The sequence below is a fragment of the Eulemur rufifrons genome, chromosome 3 (assembly GCF_041146395.1).
Source record: "Eulemur rufifrons isolate Redbay chromosome 3, OSU_ERuf_1, whole genome shotgun sequence".
Taxonomy (NCBI): domain Eukaryota; kingdom Metazoa; phylum Chordata; class Mammalia; order Primates; family Lemuridae; genus Eulemur; species Eulemur rufifrons.
The window spans coordinates 32,691,236-32,710,544 of record NC_090985.1 but is presented as its reverse complement, the minus strand read 5'-3'; the positions used below and the strand labels follow the sequence as shown (position 1 = coordinate 32,710,544).

At 48.9% G+C, this 19,309-nt stretch overlaps 1 long non-coding RNA gene across 1 annotated transcript; it reads left to right on the top strand.

Annotated features, from left to right (window-relative positions):
• The first annotated feature begins 1,227 nt into the window (after positions 1–1,227).
• LOC138381619 (uncharacterized) lies at positions 1,228–8,181 on the top strand. Its single transcript, XR_011233163.1, has 4 exons — positions 1,228–1,263; positions 4,658–4,788; positions 5,401–5,529; positions 8,003–8,181. It is a non-coding gene; the product is annotated as an uncharacterized lncRNA (long non-coding RNA).
• The last annotated feature ends 11,128 nt before the right edge of the window (positions 8,182–19,309 follow it).

Sequence of the window (19,309 nt, the reverse complement as noted above, 5' to 3'; positions counted from 1 at the left end):
ATGAGAATAATGCTCCTCAGATGTCGCTGAAAACAGGGATTGCCTGCTAGAAACACAGATTCTGGGGTCCCACCCCAGCAGCCCTTAGTGGCAAGGCAGAGGACACGTAGAGAAGCAATGCTGAACTGGGAGTCACTGCTCAAGGCCCTCCAAATCTGGTGGGCAGGACAGGCAAGCACTAAGGGATCACTACAGGTCAGGTGTGTCAACCGTCATCGCGGGGGGCGTTGCCAGGCTACAGAGGAGGCACCTGCTGAGCCCGGCTCAGGGCAGGCTCCTGCTGGGTCTCCTGAGTCCCTCCTGACTTGCACAGAAACACTGAAATTAAATTCCCAACCAACTGGCTTGATACCTAATGACTTTAGAAGGCAAGATACATGGCAATTAGCATTGCAGGGACTGTGATTCAAACTTCACTTGGACAGCAGCTCCCAGGGTCACAGGTGATCCTCAAAGATCATCCCAATGAAAGAGAACCAAGGAGAGGGTGTTCGAGTGTTCAGATGTCAGAGCCTGAAGGATTGCCCTGAAGTTGTGTCTGCTGCCTCATTTCCTGTGATAGTGGCCTTGCTATTTCATTTTCCTTCCCATGCCTTGATCTTAAATTGGGGAGGCTCACCCCAGTCCCCAGGTTTGTCATAAACGTTTGGTAAGATGGTAACTAACATCATGGGTAGCTCCTTTGAGCTCAGAAAACATTTCTTCTTATAATTAATTATTAGGTGGATATTAGATTTCTGACCCATCTCTTCTTCATCTCCGTCTGCAGAAACCCAGAAAGAGAGAATAATAGACCGGCTTTCCAAAGACAAATGGCCACTTAGTGGAAGAATGGGTTTCTGTTTTGGGTCACCCAGTTCTCAGTCTTGGGTTCCCACCACTCAGGCTAGAGCCCCCTGGGGTTGTCTTCTCAGGAGCAGTTTCCTGCTTCCAAACACAGAGGGTCTGAAGGGCTCCAAAGAACTCATTGAAAAGGAGATAATCCCCAGGTGGCTTCCAGGATTTCTGCCAGCCGGTTTCTTTTTTCTTTTTTTAACCTTTTGAGGTTTCCTTTTAATCTACATGCCTATATTATCTATTTAAATAATATTTTTTAAATGTATACATAGGAACAAGCCATAAAACTGCACCAACTGGATTCTAGATCATCTTTCCCAAGGGCAACCCATTCTTGGTTCTTTGCCAGTGTGTTTCCTTGTGGAATTTCAGAGCAGTAGATGCCAGCAACAACGCCACCACTGGCTTGACCAAGAGGCTGACCAGGTAAGTGCAAAGTTCGGTTTCATAAGTCCCTTCTGCAAACATGGTGAGTCAACACAGGAAAACAAATTGTTTAACTGTTTGCCTTATCTACACAGTAAAAATAATCACTTCAATAAATCTTCCTCCATTAGCTACCAAACTCAAGTGGTTACAGTCTGATCCAGCCAGTGCACTTCACCAGTGTGTCTTGTGCACCTACTATGAGCAGATGGAGTGTCGGGCACTTGCCCATATTCATCCTCACTGAGGCCTCACTAACCCCATCTCCCAGCTGGGGAAGCAGGCGGTGTGGCCAGGGTGGGAAGCCAGGTCCTCTGACCACGGGTCCAGTGTCCTTTCCCCACCCTAGTAAACACCCCTAGCACAACAGAACTGACCGACTCCTGGAGCCATGTTGCTGGCAACCCTGCTCAGCGACCGTGTCCATCAGCGATTTCTCGGCAGTCACGCCCTGGATTGATGCTGCACCCAATTAGGTCAGTTGTGGTCAGACTGGCCGTGCCTGTGGACCTAGAATACTGATGACCTGATTTCTCCCCAGAGGCTTTCAGCTTCTGGGAAGGACGTGGCACAAGTTGCGGGTGGCAGTGCGAGTCCTGCCCCCATCTGAGCCCTCGGGGATGTACTGACTGGGTTTCTTTTGGAGGAGAAGAGAAGATGACAAAGTCAAAATGTGGTATGATGAGGCTTTACCAGAAGCAATGTCCTGGAGGTGGGACACAAAGGTTCAGAAGACTGAGTGGAGCTGAGTTGGGTTAAGACCCCTCTTCTGGAATCTTCTGAGTGAACTCTGACATTAGTGCTGGCTTAGTGTCTCCAGGGCTCTGTTTCCACATCTGGGAGTGGGCTACTAGCAACAAGCTTTCAGGGATGGTAGTGAGGGTTAAAAACAATGCCTCTACCAAAAATTACATTCACATTCCACTCTTGACCGTCAGACACCAGGCATGGAGCTGGGTACACCCACATCTGTGGTGTAGGGAGCTGGTGAAGAGAGTGGGTTCTTCAGCTGGGCAGGCTGGGGTCAAGTCCAGGCAGTGACCTTGGAGCAGCTTATTTATTTATTTTTCTTTCTTTCTTCCTTTTTTTTTTTTTTTTTCTTTTCTGGCCCTGGCTAGGAGTTTTGCGTTCTCTTCCAAGTCACACTACACCTGCCTCGTGGGAAGGCTCACTCTGCTTTAGGTAGTCTCAACGCCAATTTCAAAAACAAATACTTTAAGCTCCACTTACATTATAGCAAGTGCAGGTGAAGGCCACAGGTTTTCTGGTAGATAGGCGTGAGTTCCTATCCTGACAACACCACTTGCTAACACGTAGCGCCTTGGAGAAGAAACAAATGTCTGAGGCTCAGCTTCCTCTTTTGTAAATTAAGGATAGTAACTCGCTGAATTCTCGTGGAGTGCAAGTAAAATCACAGACATAAAGTGCACAGCACGGTGCCCAGCTCGTAGCAAATGCTCACTGAAAGGTGCTTGAGTGCAGCTGCCTGACGGGGTGGGGAACATGCAGCCTCAGGAAACATGTGGCCTTCCTGGTCCTTAATACAGCCTTTTCACTGAATCCAAATCTTCCAGAACAAATCCTTTTATTGAAAGGGGTGCCACAGAAAACGATGAAGCTTTTCTTGCCTCCTTTGGTGTTTAAAAAAGAATAATCTTGAAATCAGAAGGCTGCAAGCAGATAGAAGGAGGTGCTGGATCAGGCAGTCTGGAATTTTAAGACAAGGCACAATTATTCGCCAAGGCACCAAAGGCGTCCGGATCTGGCTCACTTCCTGCTGCACAGGGCCACTGTGAGGGCAAGAAGGATTAGTGCACGAGAAAGCACTTTGCCAAGAGTAAAATGCTCTACGGATATCAGGGCTAGGTCAGAGCTCGTGATCGTTATCATTTGCATGGTTGTTCTTCCTCTTCTGGAGGGCTGCGTCCATGTCTCTGATTTCAAGACCATCCTGGCACCAAACCGAAGCCCAGTTCCCTGCAGTTCGTGGCTCCGTGCGTGGCACATGGGTGGGGTTCCCTGAGCGTTTGCTGAGTCACATGTGTCTGCCGGGTGACGCTAGATTTCCCAGGGTTCTGGGCCCCCTGCACTCTCTATGGAGTGGAATGTCAGCCGCTGCTGCTCCCGCTAATGGTACACACATGTGCACAGCGCTTTGCCAACTTTAGAACTTTGCACATGTTCGCCAATATTATTATCTGCCAAGGCGGTCCCAGATGTCATCTACTCTTTCCCAGGAATGAAAACAAATGGTTATCTGTTTGCAATATCCTTCATCTGGTATTTTAAATATGCAGCTTGCCATGTTTTTAGGAAGAAATGAAAATGAAACCATCTCCAGGAACATTCTTTTTTTCCTCTCTCTAGATTTCCTCATTTGCACAATGTCCTTCAATTAAACCTAAAATCAAATCATGTTTCCCTTGAGTGGTCATTTTAATATTTGCAAGTTTCCTGGGAAGAGAGATTAGGAGGAGGGATTGATTCTGCGAGCCCTCTTCTGCCTCGGGAGACACACCTGAGTATCAGCGTAGTCCGGTCAGGGCCCTGGAGCAAAGCGTGGGCCACACACTGGGTCCCTCTCCTGTGCCGCCTCCTGGAGACTCTGGCCCAGACACAGTCTCTTTCTTTAAATATTCTAGTCTGAACAGCTGCTGGCTCCTAGAAGGCACTGTGCCTTGGATAGCCTGTTCTTGTTCCACACCACTCCCTCTGTCGGGGACACTCTCTCCCCACATATCTATCTATGCTCCTTCCTGGACTCTGAACAGGGCATCTCTGTCTTATCTCCCCAGGATCAATCCTCAGGCCTCTGATCAGAGCATCATAATTCTCCCCGGGGGGCACTGGTTCTCCTACATGCTTTCCAAGTTGCCAAATGTTCTGCCTCCACGTCCCACCCTCTGTCACACGCTCTTCTGCCTGTTGCTCCCTAGGGTCAGGCCAGGGCCCTTCTTGCTGCTCCTGAAAGCTGTCAAGCCATTTGCTAGCTCAGGACCTTAAAAATGTATCTTCCCTCTGTTGCATTCGTCTTACCCCGGAGTCACCTGGCTCAGGCTTCAGCGCCTTCAGCTTCTGCAGGAATGTTTCTCCTTCTAGCGAGACCTTCCCCAACACCCCTTGTCAACACAGCAGCTGCAGCCTCCCTCCCAGCCACTGCACCCCACTCCTTGATTTATTTCCCCAGCACTTGCACTCACCGCGTTGCCCCCACTCTGTGTTTCACTCATTTGCTGGCTCACAGAAGGCAGTGAGTTCTGTTCCTTCTGTCCTGGTGTATCCTCCTCTTCCCTCAAAGCAGTGGTTGGCTCACAATATTCCTTAATGAATGTTCTGGAATAAATGTCATTTGGAAAGGCTGATGCATTCCCTTCACCCATTCCTCTGACTCCAGGGATGGGCACATGGGCCAAGCCTGCCCAGGCAGCATCTTGCACCCTTGTGGTAGCCGGGATTGGCCCAGGAAGACACAAGACCCAAGCCAGACCAATGACAGTTGGCCCAGGACCATTTCTGGAGCTACTGGTAAGCTCTTCTCTTCTCTGGAGTTGCTGAAATGGAAAGATATGGGTTCCCAGCTGTGGGAGGCCACTTTACCATGACTTAGGGACCTGTGCCAGAGGCTGACGCTTGGTGAAAGCAGGGAAAGCCAGGAGACTTAGACAGACCTGCCTCAGGGCCTTTGAACTGACCTTTCCCCCTACTAATTCCCTGCCGCCCATCCATACCTGAATCTCACCTCTTTACTTTGGTCAATCAAATGCCTTTTTTGTTTAAGCCAAGTTGAGTCAGGATAAGCCCCTGGCAACAGAAGGAGTCCTGACTAGTTTCAGTGAAAACGCTTCCTCCCTGGACAAGCTCTTCTCCCCTCCGGGAAGAGTAGGTTTCCTTCTTCCTCCTCTCTTTGCTCTCACATTGCAGATCTCTCCTGGATGGCTCTCATCATTGTGTTGCAGCATATTATTGGCTTATCTGAGTCCCCACCAGTCTGGGCATTCCTTGAGGGCCAGAACCACACATGAGTCTTTTCTAGATGTCCCATGCCTAAAACAGTCAGGTCCATAGATGATGCCCAATAAATATTTATTAATAAACAGTTGAATTAGTGAAATCAGCTTGTTCCATTTGCCTGCGTAGGTTTGCTGTTCATCTATTTTCAAACATATCTGACCCAAACACCTTTCTTGGCAATGGGCTGCGGGAGACTTCTCCAAGAGTGACGTCTTCCCAGGTGTGTGGCCTCTTGAAGAGCCGACCGAGGACAAGGTGAGATGGCTGCTTTATTCCCCACCAGATACCAGCCCATGTCATTTAGGAAAGTGGCATTTCAAACAGTTCAGCAAACAGCCCTGCAGTGAATTAGGAATTCCTTTTGATTAAAAAATACCTTTTATTTCCAATGCGGAGAGGCCAGGAGTGAGTTTATGTTTTTAATAAGCTGTTCTGTATTCTGAATTAGATTTTATTTTTTAAAGTGGATGAGAGGAAAACTGGGGATAGGGAAAAATCTATTAATATTTGTCCACGTGGCCAAAGAGGAGCAGGTGGGAGTGAGAGTGGGTGATGTTTAGTGGTTCAGGGGCGCTGCTGCCCCAGATGGCAGATCTGTGAGCCCGCAGGGTGAAGGGAGTGGCTGTCCTATTTTGAACCATGGAGCAATGGGAAGCTCCTGGGTTGGAAGCCGCCTGTGCCTTTCCCATCTTCTCATGGCTCCATGTGAGGATGGCCCCATCTCCAGTTCCAGGAACCCTCATTTTCAGCCTAGCCAGACAAGGGCCGATAGTAGCAGCAGCCTCCAGCAGAATTGGAAATTAATCCACGCTGCTAGCGTGTCTCCGGGCATCCTCCACTCTGTGCTGAATTATTCCTCAGGAGGAAAGAAGGAATAAATACTATCGCCTGTCCCTTCATGGCATTTTTTCTTCCTCGTGGGAAGGGAGCATCCCCTGCCATCCACACTCACCTGCTCCGTCACCTAGGAAGTCCAAGTGCCGTGTTTAAGCCTTCCTGCACAGACAGCTGGCACAGAGGACTGTGACAAGAGCTTCACGGCCCTGGCACTGGATTCTGAAGACCGAGTCCTAATCTCAGCTCTGCCTCTGACTTTGTGTGTTCTTGGGAAAGCCTTGAGACCCCTTCATGCTGGTCAGGTAAAATGCTGACCTGGTGGGTGACCTCTAAGCCCCTTCCCAGTGCTGATGTTATTATCCCCTGTGGGATTTCTCTCTCATAATTGGCCCATAGAAAAATTTGGGTTTTTGTCTGTTAGCAATAGGGAGAGAGAACCGATCCTGGGTTAGATAAGCTTGCAGTGAGAGGAGCTGGCTGGTCTATCCAAGCACCTGTAACTTGTTTAACTCTTGGGGCCTGCCCTGGGTGTGTCCTCTGCCCCACCGATTGCAGCTTGAGTTGTCCCCATTCGCTCCTGGATCTGCCGACCTGATTAGCTCCCTAGCATCCACCAGTTCCCCGCTGCAAATCCTTCCTGGCCACTGCTACGTAGGCTGAAGTCCCAGCTTTCCTATTTGATTTACCAACGTCTTTCCTGTCTGGGCACAGCCTGCTTCCAACCCTGCCTCATCTCAAATCTCATCCTCTACTGCCTTTTCCTGAGCAGGTCATGTTTATTCAGGCCTCTGCATTTAAATACTCTGGTCCTTTGGCTAGGGGCACCCTTCCTTCTCCCCTCTGCTCAACAGACTCTCACCCGCCCTGCAACAGCTGAACTATCCATTTCTCTAGGATTTTCTTTCTGACCTCTCCAGGCACATCAAGTATATGCAACTTAATTTCTATAGCATGGCTAATCTTCCCCAATATCCCTGACATATTTATTGGAGAGAGTTTGGCATTGAGCTAGATAGAGATAGATTCAAAAACATTGGTCCCCATTCCAAGACCAAGACACAAATAGACAATTGTGGTGCAGTAAAATCAGGGCTTTGGTGGAGGAAAGCGTGAAAACCATGGGAGCGCAGTGTGTCTGGCATTCCGGACTGCAAACATGGACTTACACACCGTCCCTCTCCCTCACTAGACTGTGATCCCCTTGTGAGTAGGGCCTAAGCGATCATCTCAGCATCCGCAGCGCTCAAACCTGGCACACAGTAGGTCTTATCAAGTATTTGCTATGGGATGAGTGGATGGGGCTTGGAGCTCTGGGTTTGGGGAGGGGTCACCTGCACGTTGATAGTGGTCTGTAGGTCCTCTCTGTTGGTGCACAGCAGCAAAGGGATGGGAGTCCCTCAGCTTCCCGACAAATACGCAGACAGTGAGGGTGAGAGTAGGGACTGAGGTGGGGGGCGTCAAGCAATTTCCCTCCTTTTTAAGGAGATGCATCCCAGAAACTTCTAAATTCCTCTGAGGAACCACATGTGCACACAGCTTAGAGTTAAATCACTTGTTTCCACACGCTCTAAATATATACGTAGAAATAATGCATATATGCATGCTTCTATAATTTATTTCTACTAACTAGACATTGAGAGTATTTGCATCTTCTGAAAATATATAAATTATTTGTTTCCTTAAATTATAGATGGCATATTTATATAACAAGCACACATACATTGTGAGTGTACGCTATAAATATATAATCCCGTTTGCTGATATTTATCAGCCATATGCTGTGTGCCAAGCTCGGTGCTGGCACTTTGCAGTCATTATTTCATATAATCTTCGCTGTTGTCCCGTGGAGAAGACACATTGCTGTGGTCTTCAACTTTCTCTTTTCAAACAGAACTTATTTTTAAAATAAAATATTGTATGGGAACTTCAACATATAGAAGAGAGGAAAGCTTTGCAGCAGACCTGGAGACCTTCCTGCCTCCCTCTATCCCCGCCCTGCATGCCAAAGAGGACGAGGCAAGAGGACTGGATTCCCGGGCTGGGACACTCTACCTCGCCAGCTGTGTGACCTGGGGTAAGTTGCTTAAATCTCTGAGCCTCGGTTTCCTTACCTCTAAAAATCCCCACACATTAATTGTGAGAATTCACTGAGATAATGTGTTTTACAAAAAGAAAAACATCCTAATTCAGTGCCTGGCACATAGTGGGTACCAAATATGGTACCCAACTTTTAGGTTGAGGTCCCCAGAAGCAGACACTGAGATAATTCATGTGAAAGTGGTACATTAGCAAGTGTGCACCAAAAACATTGGCATGGTTGTGCGGCAAAGTGGGCTCCAGCTGCCTCAGGGCGGACTTTCATCAAAGGGACGGGGCGATGTGGGGGCTGCCAGGAGTGAATGCACCAGGAGCCGGCATGCCTTGATGTGGTAAGGCTTTTCTGGGGAACGTGGGGAGAGCCCTGGCAGTGGCTGCCACAAAGCCCTAATGTGTGACAATGTGCAGAAGACCCTGGTACATTCTAGAAGCAGGGCTTTGTTCATCATCGGTGCCTTTACTGGATGGAGTCAAAGCGCCAAATACAAGCAGAGCCCTCCTTCCCGCTGACTCACCCCCAGGTGTCCAGTAGCTTCTTCTCTTTTAAGGCTCCCCTGGCAACACAGTGCAAGATCGCGTGTCTCTGGGTACCAGGTTCCCTCAGCACAGAGCACCAGCCCTAGGGCACTGGGGACACACCTGTGCCTCTTGCTGCAGATTAGAACCAGGAGGGAGCATGTTTCCAGGACAGATGTGTCCAGAGGACAGTGACCAAACACACTCCAGGACCGTATGCCTCGAACAACGCCTTCCTGAGGGCCAGTCCATGCCGCATCCTTGGACATTGCTCCGTCTTCTCGTCCTGACACGCCAGCTCTAGGAGGCATTTTGCCGTTTTCACACCCATTTTCCGGATGGAGACCTTGAGGCTCTGAAAGGTTGTATAACTTCCCCCAAGGTCTCAGAGCTGGTCAGAAACAGGAATTCCAGCACCCATCTTTCAGGCTTTCCCCCACCTGCCCTTCAATTAACCTAAGAGATCCGGGAGCTGGGAGACAGCCTCTAACATCACTAATTAGAAAGAGACTGCAGGGATTTTAACCAATCTGGAGAATGAACTCTGAGATCACCAGGTGCTGCCCCTGGAACTTGTCCAACTGTCCACACCTGGAAGCGAATGAGACTTCAAGGAGGGACAGTCCCTTTTGTCTACTGAATTAACCTATGTCAATTTATTTCCCGCTAAATTCCAAGCTGCGGTATAGCAGCTCTAATTAACACTCAGAATCAAAGATGCATCCAGTGGGACCGTGAGGAGGACGTGAGCACATAAGCTTATCCTCTAAACCCAAACCTAATACTAATTAGCCCCACACGTTCTCCAAGGGGCTTGTCTGCTAATTTAGAACCTGGTGCTGAGCTCTATCTCTGCCTAGCCTTGGAGACAAAGGACAAGAATCTCTTCATTTCCATTATCAGTGTCACGCTAGCGGCCAGAGGGGACTGCGGACCCATCAGTGACTCCCCATTGCCTGGTAAAACAATTTCAAGCCCCGCACAAAGTGACTCTGCCTGGTTCGCTGGTCCACCTCCCACCCCGACAGGGTGGAGCTAGGTCTGTGGCCATCACCGCCATCAGCTAGGAAGTCACTGGCCTCACCCCCTACCACACCGACCCCAGATGGAAACGTGCGCTCCAACGATTTGCATACAAAGATGACGCGCAGCAGAGGGGTGTGGGGTTGGCAGCTGGGAAGCCCACAGCCTATTCCTGGCAGCACCACAGTTTTTCCTTGTGAAGTTTGTCATAAATTCTCTGTACCTCAGTTTCCCTAGCTATAAAATGGGGACCTTATCCTTTTAAAAAGCCTTATCTCTGGATGGCCATAAGAACTAAATGAGTTAAAGCACATGTAACATTTAGAAGAGTGCCTGGCACATAGAAAACAGGAAAAAACCCTAATGTTAGCCTTTGGTATCTGCCTGTGATTTCCCTTCCCATTAAACTTCCAGCAGGGACTGTACCTATATCTGTGCACCAAGATGTGCTAAACGTCCAGGCTCTCAGATCATAGTGGTCACCTCTTTTGTCATCTCTTGCCTCCTATAACCCTGCATTGTGATGTCTTTAAAAAAGATAAATCTAAGTATGCCATTTTCATTATGTAGAATTTTATCCAGATCCCTATTTATCTATAAGAGCCCATCTAGCCTAACGTCTGACTACCTGTCATACCTCATTTCTAACCACATGCCACTCGCTTCATGCTTCTGCAGCAACACTGTGCTCCTTGCTCTTCCTAGGACCCATGAGCATGTCTCTGCCTCAGGGCCTTTGCACCTACCATCCTCCCCTTCTGGATCCTCCTTCCTGCCGTTATAGGTTGCTCACTTAATTCTCTCATCTTTCAGTTTAAAGCTTGCTTCATTAGAGAGGCCAAGTGCAATATGTTCAAAAGATAGGACAGTGTGACCGGGAGATTCAAAATCATGGCTTAAAATAATAATTGATGAGAAGAGGCAGTTTAACCCAGGGAAGAGGACTGGGGGACAGGACTGAGATTGGTATCTCAGGGTCTGTCACATGAGAAAAGAGCAGGCTCGCTTTGTGAGGAACTCTGGGGAGAACAAGGATGAAGAACTAAAACCACAGGGGGATATATCTTCAGCTCAGCCTGAAGGAGCTGTATTCCCCCGTCAGACCTGTCCAGCCCCAAGAGATTTGCAAGTGGAGCCAGAGGAACTGTCAGGCGAGAGAGTTTAGCCATTTGGTCTGGAGTGTGGTTCATGCGGGCGGTGGGTGTTTAATTTGGTAAAATTCCAGACTGGAGCTTATGGGTTTCCTGATTTTGTTCCTGTGTGTGTGTAGGTGCCTTTGTTGCCTAAGACAATGGTCCTTCTACATTCATTAAACTGAAATAGGAATCCTTGGTTTCAGGGTTTTTCAGAGCAGTTCATAAGGCAGAGAAATCTCTGATCCCGGGCGCTGTATTGCAGGACCTCCCTGACCTCAGCCCCTCCCTGCCATGGGCTCCTGGGTCTATCCTGGTAATTGGCACAATGCATTCATTGTAAGGATGTATTTGACTCCTCCGAAAAATGAGTATCTTATGTGTAGACTTTGAGCCTTCGTTATTTCTGCATCCCTAGTCGAGTTCAATGTGTGTGTGTGTGTGTGTGTGTGTGTGCAGGTTAATAAGCAAGAAGTGTGAATGGTGATGAAGATGCAACTTTTAAACCTTAGGCAGTTGAGGTTACTGTCATCTGACTCTGAATGAACACTCTCGTGGGCTTATCATTTTTCTGCTCGTGGAAAAATAGCAGACATTCCTGCATTACTTTTAAGTCTAGATTTAGAAATCCCATGTAATTCCAGGCCCATGTAATTACTGAAGCTCTGAACTGCCTTGGTGCTAAATCTTCTCTTTTCTCGTATCTTGGGTCAGCGTCAGGGTGAAGCTTGCAGCGGCAAACGGGGGTGTGGCTGGCTCTGTTCCATCTCTGCCTGGCCTGCTTCTGTTTCTACTGCCACAGTCAGTTTCTGATGTGCCATAGAAAACAGATAGAAATAGATCAACGGAAAAAGTCTCCTTAGAACTGTCTCAGCCACAAGCTGGCTGTGTCCCCTCGGGCCTGGCTATTGCTCAAAGCTGACCCTTTCTCCCGTGTGCTCTCCAGAAGGCCCTCCAGGGCCCCCTGCACCCTGCAGACCCAGGAAGTTTGCCCCCTGATTCCTGTCCTCCAGCCACTAGGTGTTCACCTGTAGCTTCCTTCTCCTCATCTTTCCCACTGTCCAGCGAGAAGGCAGCTCTAAGATGCCCACTCTGACTGAAGGCTCAGGCTATGCACCCCTTCCCCCTCCGTGAGCGCACCTATTCCAACGTAGCATTGCACTCACGGCCCGCACCTGAGCAGTTGGTCATTTTTAATCACTTAGGCAGAAGTCAGACCTAGTTTGTCTTGCACACAGGATAGCATGGAACAAGTCCCCTCAAGCCCCCTTGAAGCCCCTCTCTCTGGAGTTGGAGGCAGAAGGTAACACCCCAGCCCAGATAAAGGGATATGGACCCGTACTTCTCTCCAGAGAAGCTTCTCCATCAATCTCTTCTCATTTTCTTTCCGACCTTGATCTTTCCAACTGAGGGACTCAAAGAATTGTAGAATGAGCTTTTCCTCATCCCTCTTGTAAATTCTGCATCTGCATGTGTTTGTGTGGGTCCTTTACACACTCCTTTTGGGGTCCTGTTTGGGGTCCAGGCACAGAATTTAGACGGAGACAGGAAGAGTCCCACAGGAACAGCCTCTTGCTTATAGGATCCACCGTGTACCAGGCCCTGGGTGGTGAATGGGGCTGGGGAGGGCATGAGGCCAGTTTTGTGCTCTGGAGAAGGAGTGCTCATTCTGAAAGGGGGGTGAGGGGAGGAGAGAGAGAGGGAGAGAGAGAGTCTTTACTCAGCCCATGTGTACTGAGCATCTCCAAGAAGTCAGGTGTGATGCTGTTGTTCTCTACATGCACAGGTGACGAAAATGGACACAGTCCCTGACATTCAAGATGACATCGGGATAAATTTGAAGGTAGAGCCAACATTTGCTGATGGATTTGATGTGGAAGGTGACTTCAGAGCTTTGGACTGAGCTCCAAAAATGAATGAAATTGCCATTAACTAGGATGGAGACAATTGTGGGAGGGGAGAGTTGGGAGAGGGGTAGGAAATCAGGAATTTTTGGGCAAGTGAAGTTTGAGATGCTTATTAGAAATACAGTGGAGAGATGTGTGTTCAAGGGAGAGGTCAGACCTCTCCACAATAAAAGGGGGGGGGGTCATCAAAGAACAGATTGTATTTAAGTCATGAGTCTGGAGGTGCTGACATAGCAGTTGTGTGTAAAGAGGGAAGAGGTCTGGGAGTAAGGCCTAGGTCATTCCATGTTTGCCGGTGGCTGACATAGGGAAGGGTCAGCAAAGAAGGAATTGATAAGGGAGGAGAAAAATTCTCCATCCTGGGCTTCTAGAGTGGTGTCCTAGAAGCCAACTGCAGAAAGGGTTTCACCAGGAGGCAGCGATTAACTCATCAAACGTGGTTGATACATTGTAATATTACAAGACTGAGGCATGACCATTGGATAGAGCAATGTCCAAGTCATTGATGTCCTTAACAATGGTCCTTTGGTTGCATTGGTGGAAATGGAATCCTGGCTGGTTGGAATTAAATAGGGAATGGGAAAAGGGTGAACACAAACAATTCTTTCCAAGAGGGGGAAGGGAGATGTGTGATCAAGTGAGAATATTAGGAAGATAAAATATAGTGTATTTACCTGCTGATTAAAATGATGATACAAGAGGGAAAGATGAGAATGGGGAGAAGGGATGGTATGTAGGAGAAGAACTAGCTTCAGATAGGAGTATAGACAATTGGTAGCAGCAGGAAGGCAGAGGTTATGATTACAGGTACAAGCAGGGAGGTACAAGTCGTGGTGGCAGTACATGGAATTTCTCCGCTAATTGTCTGATTTCCTCAGCAAAGTAGCAAACTTAACGTAAGAGTGGAGAGGAGGTTTGGAAGTTCGAGGAGAGAGTAGCTATGGAATAGTCTTCTAGGAAAGAGAGAGGTTGAATTGATGTGGGAAATGTGCTAGGATTGCTGGGCAGCCTTAAAGGCTCACTTGAGGTTGGTGGTCGTTACTTCAAAGTCAACATAGCTTTGAGTTTTCCTCCAGTAAAAGACAATTGCTTGGGTTCAGGCGGAGAGTGGTAGTGATGAAGATTTAACAAGGATTGGAGTTTTTCCAGGAAAGCACAGCAAAAGAAAAAAAGGGTCAGGGAGATAAAGGTAAAGGACAGGGATGATTATGATGATGCTCTGTGACATCTATGCTAGGTTGGAGGGAAGCGGCCACATGAGAGGGGGGAGGGTCAATACAAACCCTCCAATGGTAGGACCAATGGATCACAGGCTGTGTTGGGGCCAAAGACTTGTTGGCATTAATGTACTGTAGAGAAGATGGACTGAAGAATTTTTAAGAAATGTGAGGATCTGAGCGAAGGATGTCTGGTGTTGGGATTCTAGAGGGGCCATAGTCATGTAATGACAAGGTCTAGGATTGCACAGGAGGTCAGAGAGGAAGTCAAGTTCAGAGGCCACGGTCATTGCCTACGAAAGACATGATGGTGGCTTGGATTGGAACGGCAAACATGAAGATGGAAAAAAGCATATGGCGATGAGTAAGCCAATAAGACTATGGGAGTCCATGCAGCATGGTAGTTTCAAGAGCTCCAGAGTCTGACTCCGTTATTTACCAGGACTGTGATCTTGAGCAAATATCTCCAAATGTGATATGGGTTAATGACAGCACCTGTCTCATGCCCTTGCCATGAAGATTAAATGAATTCATACAGGTAAAGCGCTTGGCACAGAATAAAATATCAATAACTGTTAATATGATGTAGCTCTTTGGATTGGCCCACTGTAGTGGACCCCATTGCTCCAGCAGAGGTTCTGCACAAGAGGTGCCTGCTCCCCAGGGGTGCATATCCTATGAACAACGGGTTTTTAGGCAGAAAGATGACATAGTATGAGCTAAGTTTTATAAAGATTATTCTGTTCACTGCAGGGAGAATGGTTTGTTGTGAGTTTTAAATAACATTAAAGAAAGGCTTGAGACTTTGGTATTTATGGAAGTGGGGCAAGCATCGTAAAGTGTACAGAAACCAAGACCTGTCTGCAGGAGAAGATGCTCCTTGCTGTGGTATGCAGGGGTTTGCCCGACTCTCTGCCTGGAAGCTGAATCTCTAACCACTGCTCCCATCCAGCTTTGGGCATGGAATTCCCTTAGCTGAACCTCATACCTTGGTTTATGGGAGACTTTTCTTCAGGAATGTGTTCCCCACCCCTTGTCTCAACTCTTTCTTTGGCCACACTCCTATCCATCTTTCAAAACTCAGTTCATCTGTGAAGCCTTCCCTAGGGTCCAAAGCTTGAGTGATTCCCAACTGCTCTCTGCAGTAGGATCCCAAACTGGTTATATTTACTGTCTTTATAGAGGGACGACCCATAAGACTTAAGCTAAGGTTCTCTTCTCTTAGGGATAAAGTTGACCTTTAAAACTCACTGGCCATTTTGCTCTCTGGCCTTGGAGGAGTCCAGTAGCTGTCTCTGTTCAGGGGTCATGATGGCTGGCTCTTTTGGGTGCACACACCCAGTGGTATTTTTGAGATGGCAGAAAAGAACACAGGGGTCTTCTGGGAGACAGAAGTCTGAGAACAACTTCTCTGGGAGTTACAACATTTTTCTCAGTTTCTGGGGGATTGAGGACAGTCAGTGGTCCAATGGCAGGTCCCTCTGTCCAGAAGCCTCTATCAGATTTCCACCGAGGCCAAAGGCCCTGACTCACAAACCTAGTGATTTTTTTTTCTCTCTTATGAGTCGAGTTGGAAATGATAAATTGTGCCTCTTATTTATTGCTTCCAAGATCTGTGGGTACCTTTTCTCAAAAAGAAAAAAAAAATGACATTATTTCAACAGAGGGAACACACAAAGCTGATGAAGCATCTGTGAGGTTGTCACTGAAATCTCACGGCAACCTGCTGGGGGTATTTCCAAGAGGGGAACAGGGTGCCGCACGCCCCCCTCCAGCCATGTGACATCATGTGATTGTGATTTGACCTCAAGTCCCAGCTCCGGAAGCTGCTGGGGAACAAATGCCCAACTGTAGACAAAATCTTTACAGTCTTCGTGCTTGAGCAGAGGTGGTGGGTAGTTTTAGATTTACTGGGAATTTTGAACCCAGAGCCTTCCCTAAGCAGAGGGCTGGAGCCCATGGGTGGGGTTTGAATGCTGGTTGGAGAGAGAATGATGGGGCTGCCAAAGAACTTTCTGGTGACTTGCCGTGGCTTTTTCTGCTTCAGTCTTTGTTTTTCTCCATAGAGCTTGCCATCTTAACCATCTTTAAGTCCAGTTCAGTGGCATTAAGTACATGTACATTACTGTGCAACCATCACCACCATCCATCGTGGAAGAACTTCTCTCTTCTTGTAAAACTCTGTCCCCATTAAACAATCACCCATTTCCCCCTCCCTGAGCCCCTGGCGACCACCATTCGACTTTCTGTGTCTGTGACTTTGACTCCTCCAGGTAACTCGTATAAGTGGAATCACACAGTATTTGTCCTTTTGTGGCTGATTTATTTCACTTAGTATAATGTCCTCAGGGTTTATCTATGTTGTAGCATGTGCCAGAATTGCCTTCCTTTGTAAGGTTGAATAAGATTCTCCTGTATGTACATACCACACTTTGGGTTTCACATCCATCCATGGACTCTTGGGTTGCTACCACATTTTGGCTACGGTGAATAGTGCTGCTGTGAATATAGGTATACTTTACTCTGTATTTTAAACGAACAAAAAGTTGGCCTGGCTTCTAGCAGGGGAGATGCTTCTACTTTGGAAAATGTTAAAACTGGCCTCTGAGAAGGACCCACCATGCAGGGTTGGGGATGGTTCTGGGTTCGTACAAGGCTGAGCTGGGGGCCTTCTTGCCCCAGCCGGAGGGTTGGGCCCTGGGGGAACTGGCTGACCGTGTGGCATATGGGCGGGGGAGAGCTGTGGAAAGCTAGACCACGAGGGCTGCAACAGTGCAGTGAGCTGTCCACGAACGAGCGCAGCCTCCTGGAGAGAGGACCCTGAGGCCACAACAGGGCATCAATGGGTCTAGCATTCCTATGTCCTTCTGGGGGTCCGCACTCCTGCAGAGGGGCAGAGGAGGGTGCCCTGCAGGGCCAGAGCAGGCTTCTGACTGGAAATGGTGGTGTAGCCAGGCAGCCGTGTTGGCGTCCTGCTACGCCGAGTGCTGCCACCAGGACAACTTGCCTGTGTGCCTAGCCCTCAGTTTCCTCACTTGTAAACAGGGATGATAATCACAGTGCCCAGCTCATGCGGTGGCTATTAGAATGAAATATGAGAACGTATGTGAAGTAATCAGCATAATGTCTGGTCCAGGGGAGAATTTCAATAAATATTTGCTGTTGTTGCCGCTGTTGTTATTTCCCTCTTCCTCGAGATTAGACTCACCCGGATTCATGGAGCCCTTTGGACAGACTCATCACCCCTGGGCAGCCAGACATGTTCTGGGAGGTGGGGAATGGACCGAGAGGCAAGTGTGTGTTTTTCTCATGACCACTGACTAAGTAAGCCTTTCCCTCCAAGGCAGGGAGGGGCCATCTGTGCACACTGGTCCTCTGCACTGTCACTCTTGGCTTCCGGGTCTGTCTTCCCCTGCTTGACAGTGGGCCGCCGAAGGCAGGAACTGGGTTTTACTCACCTTGCACCCTTTGTGCCCAGGGTGGGTCAGGCCACAGATTGGGCACCAATGTGGGCTCAGGGGCTTCAGGCCCCGGGTCTTCCTCTTCCTGCAGGTCCTGCTCTCACCTTGGTCCAACTTCTGCAGGAAGGGCAGGCAGGCCCCAGACACAACCAGCAGGGCTTTTCCTGGGAGAACTCTCAGCTGCAGGTCCCTCTGGGGGCAGAAGGAGCAGACTCCATGGGGATGGAGATTTGGGGCCTTGGGGATGATATTGCAAATTGCTGGTGTTTTCCGGGAATCAAATTGTCTCAGGTTCCTGGTGTCAGGGAGGCCTGGAGCAGGGCCTAGATTCAGACAGCCCATCAGGGAGGAGCCTCTCACACCCCTGTCCTGCCTGTGCCCAGGGATGTCCGTGTCCCTTGTCTCGCTGCAGTGCCCGGCCCTGCCGCTGTCCAGCGAGGCTGCTCCTGACCCCTGCTGCGTTTGCCCGGCACTGAGTCAGGAGGGACAGTTTTTGTTCCTTGGCAAGGACAGATGGGCACAGCAAGAAAGGCCACACCAGCTTGAGCCCGGGCTAACTTTCCAGTGCCTCTTCCCCCTCTGCCCACCAAGCTCACGTGCCCTAGAGTCCGGCCAAACCTGGGTTCAGTTCCTGGCTTTGCTTTCATTGACAGTCAACCAGTCTCTCCGAAACTTATTCCTCACCTCAAAAAGTAGAGGCTGTTGATAGCCCCAGGGGTGCTGTGAGTTCCAGATGGGAGAAGATGCCCTAGGCACAGGCCCAGGGTTACTGTGGATCAAGGGCAGTTCCTTCCCTCTCTCCTCCCCCAGTGTTGCAGACGCCCATGTGTCCCAACGCTCCAGCTGCTCTGTCTCTTCCTGGTCCAAGCTGCTCCTCCCACCCTGCATCTTCCACCTCCCCTGTCCTGAGTCTGAAGTCCACACCCTCTGTGATGCCTTCTCCTACCCAGCTCAGGCAGACCCGATGGTCCTCTCCCTTGTGGCCCTGGGTCCTTTTGTAGATCCAACGGAAGAACATTTCCCTGGAATGTCCACGATCTGGCATTTTCTGTGTTGCTGGCATTTCCAGAGTTTAGGCATTTTTAACTGATACGGTACCGAACGGTTCTACAAGTTTCGTTAACACAGGAAGCAGATATTTACACACCAGTGTATATACACAAGTGCAAGTCAATATTCTATACCATTATTGCCAAAATGGGTCTTACGAATGATCAACATTCACCTTTCTTGCTACAGAGAGCCCAAGCACACCAACTATAAGAATCGCAGACACCGGGCTGACTGTTGTTTGTAGCTTAGCAGAACACACCATCATTATGTGCCACTCATCAAAGCAAATGTCCTGTCTGTTTTTTCTTTGATATCACTAAAATGTGATTTATAACTACAAAAGAAGCATTTTCCTACTGTCTTAGAATTTGAATAAAATCTCAGCATGGAGAGCAACGGCTGATCAGAACCCTGCCACTGCGAGAAGTGCAGGCTCCATCGTGGAAGGCGCAAGGCTCTGTCCAGTGGCCACGCCCCCTACCGTGCAGGTAAGAGGGGGATAGGGCTCAAGGGGAGACTCCCAGGGGTGAGAGGTGTTGGGGCAGGAGATCAAGAGTTGGGATCCAAGAGAACCTCCTGGAGGAGAGAGGCAGCTGTCCCTCAGGGCGGATGCTTGTGCAGCTCCACAGATGGTGGCTGTTAAAGTGTGGAGCACCAGAAACCTGGCACATGTCCCAGAGTGTTGGGGCAAACAAAAGACAAGGGCGGGTTCCACCCCTTACGTGGAGAAGTGAGAGGTGGGAGACAGGTGAGGCTTCAAGGACAGAGGGGGGTGTTGTGTGAGTGGTACA